The 13,710-nt window shown below is 38.4% G+C and overlaps 1 pseudogene; it reads right to left on the reverse strand.

The window, feature by feature from the left end:
- Window positions 1-4,039: 4,039 nt before the first annotated feature.
- LOC121476043 lies at window positions 4,040-4,780 on the reverse strand (annotated as a pseudogene).
- Between the last annotated feature and the right edge of the window lie 8,930 nt (window positions 4,781-13,710).

A 13,710-nucleotide genomic window follows, 5' to 3' on the forward strand; every position in this document is an offset into this window, starting at 1 on the left:
AGAGGAGAACACAGGCAACACCCTTTTTGACTCGGCCACAGTAACTTCTTGCAAGATACATCCACAAAGGCAAAAGAAACAAAAGCAAAAATGAACTATTGGGACTTCATCAAGATAAGAAGCTTCTGCACAGCAAAGGATACAGTCAACAAAACTAAAAGACAACCTACAGAATGGGAGAAGATATTTGCAAACGACGTATCAGATAAAGGGCTAGTTTCCAAAATCTATAAAGAACTTATTAAACTCAACACCAAAGAAACAAACAATCCAATCATGAAATGGGCAAAAGACATGAAGAGAAATCTCACAGAGGAAGACATGGACATGGCCAACATGCACATGAGAAAATGCTCTGCATCACTTGCCATCAGGGAAATACAAATCAAAACCACAATGAGATCCCACCTCACACAAGTGAGAATGGGGAAAATTAACAAGGCAGGAAACAACAAATGTTGAAGAGGATGCGGAGAAAAGGGAACCCTCCTGCACTGTTGGTGGGAATGTGAACTGGTGCAGCCACTCTGGAAAACTGTGTGGAGGTTCCTCAAAGAGTTAAAAATAGACCTGCCCTAAGACCCAGCAATTGCACTGTTGGGGATTTACCCCAAAGATTCAGATGCAATGAAACGTCGGGACACCTGCACCCCGATGTTTCTAGCAGCAATGGCCACAATAGCCAAACTGTGGAAGGAGCCTCGGTGTCCATCGAAAGATGAATGGATAAAGAAGATGTGGTTTATGTATACAATGGAATATTACTCAGCAATTAGAAATGACAAATACCCACCATTTGCTTCAACGTGGATGGAACTGGAGGGTATTATGCTGAGTGAAATAAGTCAATCGGGGAAGGACAAGCAGTGTATGTTCTCATTCATTTGGGGAATATAAATAATAGTGAAAGGGAATATAAAGGAAGGGAGAAGAAATGTGTGGGAAATATCAGAAAGGGAGACCGAACATAAAGACTCCTAACTCGGGGAAACGAACTAGGGGTGGTGGAAGGGGAGGAGGGCGGGTGTTGGAGGGGAATGGGTGACGGGCACTGAGGTGGACACTTGACGGGATGAGCACTGGGTGTTTTTCTGTATGTTGGTAAATTGAACACCAATAAAAATTAATTAAAAAAAAAAAAGAGAGAAAAACTAAATTTACATAATGTTGATTTCTGGCGACAGTCCTCCCGATCAGGTTTTTTTTTTTTTTTTTAAAGTCATCCCCTGCCCCCATGCAGATGTGCACCATGCCATAGAGGATCTTCAGAACAGGATAAAAGTAAAGAGCCCTCCCCTGAGACCTGCTGTAAGGAAAGGTCTTCATGATTTCAGATACTTGCTCTATCTCCTTCCCACTTTGAGAATTAAGAGCAGAGAGAGCAGGACGGAGGCCAGCAGGTAGGAGATGAAGCTGTAGAGACCGGCAAGTCCAAGGATGCCAGCCGTGGCCCCTGACAGCGCTGACACTGAGGTCCTGCAGTAATCCAGGACCATGGCATTGCCTCGCTCAGCTGGATGAGAGTGGGGACACGTAGGGTTTAGAGGCTTATTTAATCTGTAGTACTTAACACAGATAACTCAGATTGTTATAATACCTCCTCCATGCCTCCATGCAGTGGGAATGAGGCCAGGAGCCTGATGCTCTGGAAAGGGGAAGCGAGAAGAGAGGACATGTGCAGCTTTGAGACAACCCCCCGCCCACGCACCCACCCACATGACTGAAATGCTGCTCTTAGACCGGCCAGCTGAGTGCCACTTCCCTTATCATTCGCTCAGTCACGTAGTAAAAGGAAGAGCCAAAGTGGGAAAAGGTTGATAAAAGAGGACTGTACAAGGAGTACACTGCCCGTCTGTCCCTCTTTGGAGATCCTAGAATGTTGATGCCTTTAATAAGTGGCAATTTAAATATGTATCTTTCAAATACAGAAGAGATTGTTTAGCATGAGGCTATTTAAAACCACTATGTGGGTGCCCGGGTGGCTCATTTGTTTGAGCGACTGACGGTTGATTTTACTTCAGGTCATGATCTCAGGGTCTTGAGATCCAGCCTTGAGACAGGCTCTGCACTCAGCGTAGAGTCTGCTGGAGATTCTCTGTCTCCCTCTCCCCCTCCGCCTCTCCCGTGCTAAGAGGGCATATCCTCTCTCTCTCTCTCTCAGATAAATAACTAAAGCTTTAAAAAATAAAGAACTGAAGCTACATAAATATGTAGCAACATATTTGTTGCTAACAACAACAGAAGAATTATTTAAAAAATAAAATCACTACAAAGGACTGTGAGAATAACTGATCCCCGTTTTAGGATTACCATTAATGCAAACATGTATTTTATATGTGTTCCTCATGAGAGAGTTGGTATAAATGAGATGTAGCCTCAAAAGGGAATTGGTGAAACCCATATAGAATATAGCAATGGCAAATAGCTAAGAGGTGAAACATCCAGATTCTTTCATCTAAAATATGTCTTAATTCTAAATTATCCATTAATCGCCTGGCTCTTACATCACTTTGCTTTGAAGTGGCTAACTTTTTTGGAGCCCCAACTCATTGTGAAGATGCCCCAATCTCTTCATCTGTCATAGCTCATCAGGGATATGTATTGTTTTTTGCTTATTCTGGTTCATATGAGATATTGTACAACTTTGTATGAGACTGAAACTTAGGAGAGTTTTCTCCAAAAATACCTGTAGTTGCTGCCTGAAGTATCTCATCCACAGTTCCCCAGAGTTAGAGTTGTAATAAAAGAGGACTTTTAGCAGAGATTTATAAGTCCCATAAACTGTGCAGCAATGATTTATTCTATTACTTTAGGTGTTATAGGTACACTCCCTCTTCCCTGCCGCACCAGCCTAGGACTTGGTTTATAATTACGTTTTATACGTTCATATGCACAGTAATAATTGTAAATCAAAATAATTGGTAAGTCAAATTGCAAACTATTGCTTTAGAAACACTTTAGTATAAGTTGTGCGATATATATGTCTATGTCAGTTCCAATCTGTTCTTCAGGGCAATTACTTAATATTTGAAGCTATTTAATCAGTTATGCATTCTCCAGGATGGCATACTAAAAGTCTTCAATTTGGACAATACAGTCTTAACTTGACTGTTCCTTAATTACTAAATGACATGAGAAATAATTTTCTGTGGAGAGATTTCTGGTAGTCAAGATATGTGGATGGTTAATAAAGGTTTTATAGAGACTTCTGCCAAAAAAAATCCAAATAACTTCCTAGATCCTTAGAGTGGAGCTCTTTGCTTTGGAATCAGACTGGATCTGATTGGATTACCTTAGAGGTAATTCTTCCCCGAAAAGACCAGAAAATTTGCTAAACCTACCATTATAGTATTGTTGCATCTGCTTATTATTCAAAGGACATTTCCGTGTTCTGTAAGAAAGAGAACAGAGACTTGTTTTACAAGAAGAGGATGTGGAACTTCTGTGTGTATATGTTTGTATAGGTGTGTACACCTTCTCACTGATAAATATCTCCAGGTGAAACAAAATTCAAGCTAAATTTAAATCTCATTAAAACATACCAGATGGTAGTGAATCTGTTAGGACAGAGAAATATAGTCATAATAAGTTACCAATCTCACCCAAAAAGAACCCACACCTGTGAAAGTCAGATTGGCTTAGTTCACATCATGACAGTAACAGCTATAATCGCTAGCGTCTGATAATAGGGACAAAATATTGTTGACGTCCGTAACATGTTGTAAGGATTAATTGTGATAATTTGCATAAAGGGCTCAGCACAGTGTCTGGTTCCTGGTAAGCCTCTATAGATGCAGCCATTATACAACTACAACATTTTATGTACATATGCTATATTATTTTATGTATATATTTTATTATTTTGTAACATTTTAATTTTCCACTTCCCTGAACTTTATTTTAAAAAAAGCAACGATGGTAAATCTCTAGAAAGTCAACATTCTAGGATCCCTCCCTCAAAAATGTGACATTTGATTTCCAAACACATGCAGGGTTCCCAACTGTGCCAAGGAGGTGAGGAGCTAAAATCATAAAATGTTCATCGTCCAACTTTCCCCAGTCTGCGGTCTGTCTTTGGATCAACCGTAATTGCCTGAACAGCTACTATAGCTTCATGAATTTTTGTCTGTAGCTCTCAGCTCTTCCATATGCAGCAACCACAGAATTTGAGCAGCTTCCTTAAGAACTGCATCTCCTCTGTCAAAACCAGGGAAACGTTTGTCTTAAACAACAGGCAAGCCCTCTTCTATTTGATTTGCTTTAGCAACTGCCTCCTTTGTCAGGAGCTTCCAGACCAAAATGCGAATTGCCTTAAGCATTGCCTTAAGCATTCCTGGGTAATCATGATGCTGAATCTGAAGAAGGTTGGACAAAGCCATTACGCCAGCCTTAAAATCGAGATTATTTACATCCAAATTGATCAGTGGCTCTGCATTTTTAGCTGCATTTCAGCATCTTTTGTATTATCAGGTACCAACTCCTTGTATTCTTCAGCATTGTCTCCATATTCAAGTCTAACATCTAAACCAAAAAGCCAGTCATTTGCTTCTTGTCAGATCTTGAATCTTGGAAAGACAGTTCACATCTCTGAGATACTTTTCAGGAACTTGGGCCAGTCCGTGCTGTGAATGTTTCTTAAATCACTTCTGTCTTCAGTCTCATAGTATGTGATTTTCTAGTCTTCAAGCCGAACATTAAGGTTTCTAAATTCTGTTTCATCTTTGCAGTTGAAGCCATTAGGCTTGTGGTAATTGAGGGCCACCAGCCTGTGTCAGAACATGGTCCCCGCTCTGGTCCCCAGGCTTTGGCCTGGATAAGAGAGGCCAGGAGGAGCGGGCAATGCTGGCACCTGGGATGCACAAGACTTGCACATGATTTTTCCAGAATGGTACCTTGAGTCCCATTAGTCTTCATGTTACTTACACACTTAATGACGACAGGGTGATAAGTTTGTAGTTTCACTAATACTAATTACTAATACTCTGCACTCTAGTCGCTTCCAGTCATTTGTCTTCCCTTTTGACAATAGATAATACCTGGATGAGCATCTCTATGCATTAACTATTTTGAGTTCTGTTGAATTACAAGTGTATAGTAAAATGCATGGGGGGATGTTTTATGACTATTGCCATGTAGCAGTTTGTCTTTTAAAAAGTTTACACGACTTTATAATATCAGTAGTACTATATCTATTCTTCAATTTTATTACAACTTTTTGCAATGAGTATTATAATTATTGATAGTATTTTATTATTATTAATATTATTTTCAAATATTTATTTATTTATTCTAGAGACAGCAAGCAGGAGCAGGAAAGGCAGAGGGAGAGGGAGTAGGGAGAGGGGCAGAGGGACAAGAAGAGATGAGAGTGGGGAAGAAGAGCAGAGGGAGAGAGAGGAGAGATTTCCAGGAGGAGGGGCAGAGGGAGAGGCAATCTCGAGCCACTCCTGGCTGGACAGACCACAATGCGGGCTCCATCTCAAGACCCTGAGATCATGACCTGAGCTGAAACCAAGATTTGGACACTTAACTGACTGTACCATCCAGATGCCCCTAGTATTTTTTTTTTATTTTAATATTGTTAATTCAAAGTTGTTTCAATAAACATTTCTTTGATAGTATAAACAGTGAATATATTCTTAGTATTTATTATTTTAGTTGCCCTCTATATATTCATTACACTTTTAAAAATTTAGTACTAAATATAAAAGTGTATATTTAGTGCTTACTTACTAATTGGTTACAAGAGTAAAAAAAAAAAAAAAAGGCAGTTTTAGGCATTTTTATTTACACCTCCCATGCATCTGTTAAGGTGAGGTGGCACATCATTGCAAGATGGCTCCATATTAATAGGTGACTGGGAAACACAGAAAAAAACTCTCCAGAGCTTGCTTAGGGTTGCTGATTCCCTTTATCCAGAGCTGCATTATTAACTATGCTCAAAATGACTAACAAGGGAGAAAAGACAGAGGTATGGGAAACTAGCAATTGAAAAGAAAAAAAAAAAATCAAGAAACAAAATAAGTTCTCCTTCTATCAAAATTGCATCGTTAAAAACAGGCTATCATTCTCTTGAAATACATAAAACAAATAACATAGATGTTGACCTTAAGGCTTCATCTGTTGTACTACTTACAGGAAAATATCCATCAAGGGACCAGGTAAAAAACAGTGAGTTACATGGAAAGAAATAGAGAAAGGGATGCTGGCACAAGAAAACTAAAGATAAGTCTTGAATTGTTCATTCTTTTGAGAGTTCCAGTTCTTTTCCAAGGCACATAATCACGATAGTCATTGGACATTCACACCAGATTTGGTAAATAGTATATTTAAGCCAGGGTCTCCCTACCCATTTGACTACCCTATAGCATAATTTAATTTGGCCATAATTAAGATGCCTCTGTTGAAATGCTTACGTAATGAAGGCATGTTAGGAAGGACTGTAAATCCATTGAGATTAGTCTCCTGTCTGGCTGATACAACACACATCCTATAGTCGACCTTTAGACTTCTCCATTGAAGCTAAAACTGACACACTTTCCTTGGGACTATGGTACAGCATCTGCCTATACTATATTTGTCATTTATCTAACATGGATAATGGCCTTTTTTTCTATCGCTGGGTTAATCAAATCAGAACCCCTTTTTCGATTGATGTATAGCAGGTAAGGACATTTATGACTATGAGCAAATGAATTTGTGGATAAAGGAATGCTTTTTGCTATTCCATGACTTAGGACAGTTTCTGAGGCAGAAGAGAGAATGGTGGGACGGACACATTATCTTATCACACACAATCTTTTACTGCACTGTTATTAGACATACCAAAGTCCCAACCACAACTTCATTATTCTTGATTACGTATTTCCTCATTTTTTCTGGGTCTCATATTTAATTCCCCACATAATAAAATATAATAAAACACAACTTGATATTATTGAAAGTATTAAAATTGATTCCCTCCTGGAAATCTTCCAATAAAATGCCTGGTCCGAAGAGGAAGAAGAACCCCTAAAATGCAGTGTCTCCTTCCTCTTCATGTATATTCTAAAATACCTAAGTAGGTGGTGCTAGTGAAGTGGGACCCCTGTGTATTCCAAAGGCAGTTGCTGTCTGTGACTGAAGAGTCCAAAAGCCTGTAAAATATTTTCCTTAGTATAAAACTCATAGTTTGGAGTGTCTTTTGACACCAACCACCTATTCTTCAGTGCTCCCATTCTCTGATTCTCTGACACTGAGTATCTAACAATTTAGTTTGTTCAGTTCTAATGCTAAGTGCCCAGAGTTAGTCAGACCCCATAAGTTAAAAGGCTCAGTCCCATAAGAATTCTCTCACTTTAGATACTGTTTACAAAATGGGGTTCCCAGGCCACCCACACTTCTTTTCTGCTAACTACAAATTGAGGGTTCCTACACTGCCTTCTCTGGGTTCCATGATTTCCTAGAAAGGCTCACAGAACACAAAGAAACACACATTTACTGGTTTATGATGAAGGATACAAGTCAGGAAGAGATGCACAGGATAAGGTATGCAGGGGAGATAGGGAGCTTATTTGCCCTGTCAAGGTAGGCCACTCTGTCCATGTGTTCACCACATGGGAGATCTCTGAACCCTGTTATCATTATTATTTTTTAAAGGAGATTCATTCCATAGGCATCATTGATGGAATCATTGGTGACTGGTGATTAATGCAACTTCCAGTCCCTAACTGTCTCCTCTCTCTCTGAAGGTCAGGGGGCAAGGCCAAAGGTTCCAACTCTTTAATCAGACCTTCATCTATCTTGTGGGTGGCTCCCATCCTGAAGCTGCCCAATGGCTCCTCCTTTTTTTTTTTTTTTTTTTTAAGATTTATTTATTATTTATTCATGAGAGACACAGGAAAAGAGAAGCAGAGACACAGGCAGAGGGAGAAGCAAGCTCCATGCACGGAGCCCAACGTGGGACTCGATCCCAGGTCCCCAGGATCAGGCCCTGGGCTGAAGCTGGTGCTAACCTGCTAAGCCACCCGGGCTGCCCCCAATGGCCCCTCCGCTTGAGGGCAGCCTCATTAGAATTGTCTCCTATCATCCAATCACTCATAACATTCCAAGGGTTTTAGGAGTTTGTCCCAGAAACCGGGATAAAGGCCAAGTAGCTTTCTATGATACCACACATAATATGTTAGACAGGAAGGGGACACGTGCATCTGGCATGTTCCTATACAGGGGAAAGAGCAGTGAGTTAGAGAAAGGAAAGGGACATGTTAAGAGCAAAGCCTAAGTTCCAGTTCTCTTGAGGCCAAGGTGTATAGGAATACGTCCTTTTGAGAATCTTCTGTGTGTGTGCATGTGCTAATATTGCTAATATTCCAATCATTCCTAATCCACGTGTTAGTTTACTAGATATTTTATTTTACTTTATCACTTACCCTCAGTTTACCTTGATTATGGGAATACATTTATATTTTGCCAGCTTGTTAATCCTCTTAAATAATTGGTGGATAATTAACTCTAATAATATACTAGTTAGCTAGAATTTGACTATAGCTAAACATAATAGAAACAAAGCTCAAACCTGGAAGGTAATTTCCTTACTAGGTAGCATTAAATAAAAATCAAGTCTTCCTTTTCTCCTGCTAAATTTAATAAAAATCTTCATTTTACTTTGACATTTTTGTCTTTCCATTTACATCTTTTAAAAGGTTAGAAATAGCAATATTTCCCTGCTCAATACTTGTCAATCAATAAAGGCTATTTACTGCTTACAATCCAGCAAACAGAACCAAAACATTCACGAATTTCTATCTAACATTTATTAAATCTCTAGTTTTGAATGATGCTGCAAGGTTTAACAAGATTTAACAATAAAAAGACAAGAGCACAGTCTCTGTGGGTTAACATGATATTAAATATATTAAATATGTTTTTTAAAGGTCACCATAGTCCATTGTACTAGGAAATGATTTGAAACCAGAAACCAGTAGTTGATACACTTTGAAGTAAACATTTTTTGTGATTTAATCAGATGATGGCTTAGTCAATATCAGGAAAGACTGGAAAGAAACATAAGGTTACAATTTTGAGACTCTTGTGAATAAATTTAGTGATGTAGGTTTTTTTTCTTTTTAGTTAATGATCTATGCTTATATAAGAATATAAATAAACTCTTAAAAATTACAACCAACTATATAAAGACCCAAATTAAATTATTTTGGCAGATTCACAAAATATCTCTTGATATTTTCACAAAACAAGAAAAATTGGAAATTGTGTGTTTATATGCTTGGATGTGTTATACATGCATACAGCTGTGTGTTCATTGACATGTAGAAAGTAGGACAGATACATAAATATATATACATTTAGGCTTTCACTATCTAAAAGGCATGATTCTACATGTATTTTACTTTATTTTGTTTTATTTTATTTATTCTATTTTTTCCATAAAAGATGAACATATGTGGAGGTACTACAACTGCTCTGAACAATACAGTATTGTAGGGTTGCTAGGAGTTTGTAATTTGAATGGAAGAGCTAGAAATGAGAGTTGGGTAGAGAATTTATACCATGTATTAATTAAATCACGATTTATATATTTTAGTGATGGTTCTCTGGTAGGAACATTTTATTATCAATAAATCTGAAGTGAAGGACACCTGGGTAGCTCAGCGGTTTGGCGCCTGCCTTTGGCCCAGGACGTGATCCTGGAGTCCCAGGATCGAGTCCCACATCGGGCTCCCTGCATGGGGCCTGCTTCTCCCTCTGCCTGTGTCTCTGCCTCTCTCTCTCTCTCTCTCTCTCTCTCTGTATCTCTCATGAATAAGTAAATGAAATCTTTAAAAAAAAAAAGTAAATCTGAAGTGAATAATCAAGTACATAGAAATTCTGAACTTTGTAATCCATAGAAGAACTTGAAAATTACATATAATTGTGGGATGACCAAAATAAATATGAGTTTCATTTACAATTTTTTAGTTCCCTACAATATAATTACTTTATAGGTCCATTATGTAATGTGTATTCTAGAGATTAGCTTTACTAAGTACTTGCGATCATCATATGAGTTGATGCTGGAGATTATATTCCAGGGAAGTATTTCAAATATCATGAAGATTCTGTATCTTTCTTGGTAAACTATAAAAAAGACCAAGCCTTTTAGATGTGAATTAAATATGCTTTTTTTTTTTTTGTCTTCTCACAACTTTAACAATGTCTTTTTTTTGTCTTATCAACTCAGTACATTAAGGATTCAAAGTACTTATATCAGCAAGATTCCTTCTTTTCAAGGCTTCAAATACCAATATGACCAACAGAATATTTCAACTTTAACTCAGGTGGATTTTTTTTTTAGATTTATATCTATTATCTCTAAAAAAGGTATACGTAAGGCAAAGCATCATTAAAGTCAGTATGCCTGGGTAGCAAAAAGTTGTACAATGGATCTTAAGACATGTATTGTAAAGATATGTATTATAAGTATAGACAGGTCAAGTTAAGAAAGATTTTAACAAACATTGTGCTCTATCCTGCAGGTAACAGAAAAAAATAGCTTTTTTTTTTTTTTTTTTTTAAAGAAAGATCATTCTGTGGACGGAATGACTGTCAAAATACTATATCATTGGGATTCTACCAAAACGGTGCATAACTTTCTACACAATTAGTATTGCTCAACTGTGTTTTGTTGGATCATTTTTACTGTTCATTAAAAATATCCCAGGCAGAGCCTATAGTTTTATTTTTACTTGGTTGTGTTAAAAACCAAAACTCTAGGGGTTCCTGGGTGGCTCAGCTTGTTAAGTGTCTGCCTTCATCTCAGGTCATGATCTCTGGGTCCCAGGATCCAGCCCCAGGTTGAGCTCCTTGCTCAGTGGGGAGTCTGTTTCTCCCTGTCACTCTCACTCAGTGCTCTCTCCTTCCCTCTCTCTGTTGTCCTCTCTCTCAAATAAATAAATAAACTCTTAAAAAATCCAAAATTCTAATCTCATAGCAAATTTAAGGTTGTCTTATCCTAAAATTTGTATGGAACCACGAAGACCCAAACATAACTTTGAAGAAGAAAACAAAAGCTTGAGGCATCACAATTCTGGATTTCATACTGTGTTAAAAGGCTGTAACCAGGGAGATCCCTGGGCCACTCAGCAGGTTAGTACCTGCCTTCAGCCCAGGGCATGATCCTGGAGTCTCGGGATTGAGTCCCATATCAGGCTCCCTGCATGGACCCTGCTTCTCCCTCTGACTGTGTCTTTGCTTCTCACTCTCACCTTATCTCTCATGAATAAATAAATAAAATCTTAAAAAAAAAAAGCTGTAACCATCAAGACAATATAGTATTAAAACAAAAACGGGCACATAGATCAATGGAACAGAATAAAGAACCCGGAAATGGACCCTCAACTCTATGGTCAACCAATCTTTGACAAAGCAGGAAAGAAAATCCAGTGGAAAAAAGACAGTCTCTTAAACAAATGGTGTTGGGAAAATTGGACAACCACATGCTGAAGAATGAAGTTGGACCATTTTCTTACACCATACATAAAAATAAACATGCTAGACACATCTCCAGAGGAAAGGGAAACAAAAGCAAAAGTGAACTATCAAGATTTCATAAAAAGCTTTGGCACAGCAAAGGAAACAGCAAAACTAAAAGGCAACCTGTAGAATAGGAAAAGATATTTGTAAATGTCTTATCAGATAAAGGGATAGTATCAAAATCTATAAAGAACTTATCAAACTCAACACCCCAAAAAACCCCAAAAAACGCAGCCAAGAGATGGGCAGAAGACATGAGCAGACATTTCTTCAAAAAAGACATACCAAGTCCAACAGAGGCTTGAAAAAAAGCTCACCATTACTCGACATCAGGGAAATACAGATCAAAACCACAATGAGATAAACCTCACACTGGTCAGAATGGCTCAAATTAACTCAGGAAACAACAAATGCTGGTGAGGATGAGGAGAAAGGGCAGCCCCTCTTGTAGGTGGGAATGCAAACTGGTGGTGCAAGCACTCCAGAAAATAGTATGGAAGTTCCTCACAAAGTTAAAAATAGAGCTACACCCAGAAATTGCACAACTGGGTATTTCTCCAAAGGACACAAACAGTGTTTTGGAGGAGCACATGCACTCCATAGCTATAGCAGCAATGTGCACAATAGCTAGAATATGGAAAGAGCCCAGATGGCCATCGGCAGATGGATGGATAAAGATGTGGTGTCTATATACAATGGCATACTACTCAGCCATCAAAAAGAATGAAATGCTGCCATTTGCAATGATATGGATAGAACTTGAAGGTATTAAGTGAAATAAGTCAGTCAAAGAAAGATAAATACCATATCATTTCATTCATATGTGGGAACTTAATTTAATTTAAACAAAACAGATGAATGAACCTGGGGAAGAGAAAATAAGACTAAAACAGAGAAGGAGGCAAAGCATAAGAGACTCTTAACTGTAGGAAACAAACTGAGGGTTGCTGGAGGGGAGGGGTAACTGGGTGATCGGCATTAAGGAGAGTACTTGAAGTAATGAGCACTGAGTGTTGTATGTAACTGATGAATCACTAAATTCTACCTCTGAAACACTTTATATGTTAATTAAATTGAATTTAAATATTTTTTTTAAAAAATTAAATGTTATCTCTCTAACTCTTCTCTGTTTCTATTAGGCTTTGGGAATTTTATTTTTTATTTTTTTTTTTTTTCTAAGTAAACTCTACCCCCAACATGAGGCTCAAAGTCACCACTCACAGATCAAGAATCACATGCTCTGACTGAGATGCCCCAGGCTATGGGGATTTTAAAGAGCACTTTTTTTGTTTGTTTGTTTTTAAGATTTTTTTATTTATTCATGAGAGATGCAGAGAGAGAGAGAGAGAGAGAGGCAGAGACACAGGCAGAGGGAGAAGCAGGCTCCATGCAGGGAGCCCGACTCGGGACTTGATCCCAGGACTCCAGGATCACACCCTGGGTGGAAGGCAGGTGCTTAACCACGGAGCCACCCAGGGATCCCAAGAGTCAGTACTTTTTTATTCTTCACTTCATCCTATCACCCTGGTTTGTAGGGGTGTGTAGAGCCTGAATCTGAGGAGATATCTCACTTCCTTTGGAGAAGATTTTCTTTGAGGAAAGAAAGAATAGGGAAAACAGATTTTGTTTCCCAAACTTATCCCAGCACATGGTAAGTTATGCAACTTATTACATCGTGGTAATGCAGCCTATCGCAGGCTGGTGACGGGGCTGCAGAACAGTTGCTCTGGTGCTTCTGTGATCTGTTCTAACGTGATGGTCTCAGCATAGAGGATGAGTTTGCTTTACCTCTTGGGAAGTAGCATTTGGGCCTTCCCTGGATCCTGACATCATTTATGACTCATTCCAGGGAGAGTTGCTACATCTACAGCTAGTCTTACCAGAACTGCACACTTCTTATCAATTCCAAGTGAGATGCTGATGTTATACCCTACTTTCCTTTCATCCTAACCTTTTTTTTTTTTTTGCTCCCTCATGTGGAACCATGAAAATAGATCCCTGATCTCTGTGAATGATTTTTTTTTTTTTTTTTTTTTTTTTAGTTCTCTCTTGTGTCACTTTGTAAAGTTGAGAGGACAACCAGGAATAAAAATCTCTTTACCATGAACATTGATCTGGGCACAGGTCTAAGACGCAGTCAACTTTTGTTGTTGTCCTTTCCTCTCCAGTTTTCTTAAAAACACCTTACATAAGGCATAACCA

The sequence above is a fragment of the Vulpes lagopus genome, chromosome 15, assembly GCF_018345385.1.
Source record: "Vulpes lagopus strain Blue_001 chromosome 15, ASM1834538v1, whole genome shotgun sequence".
Lineage (NCBI taxonomy): Eukaryota > Metazoa > Chordata > Mammalia > Carnivora > Canidae > Vulpes > Vulpes lagopus.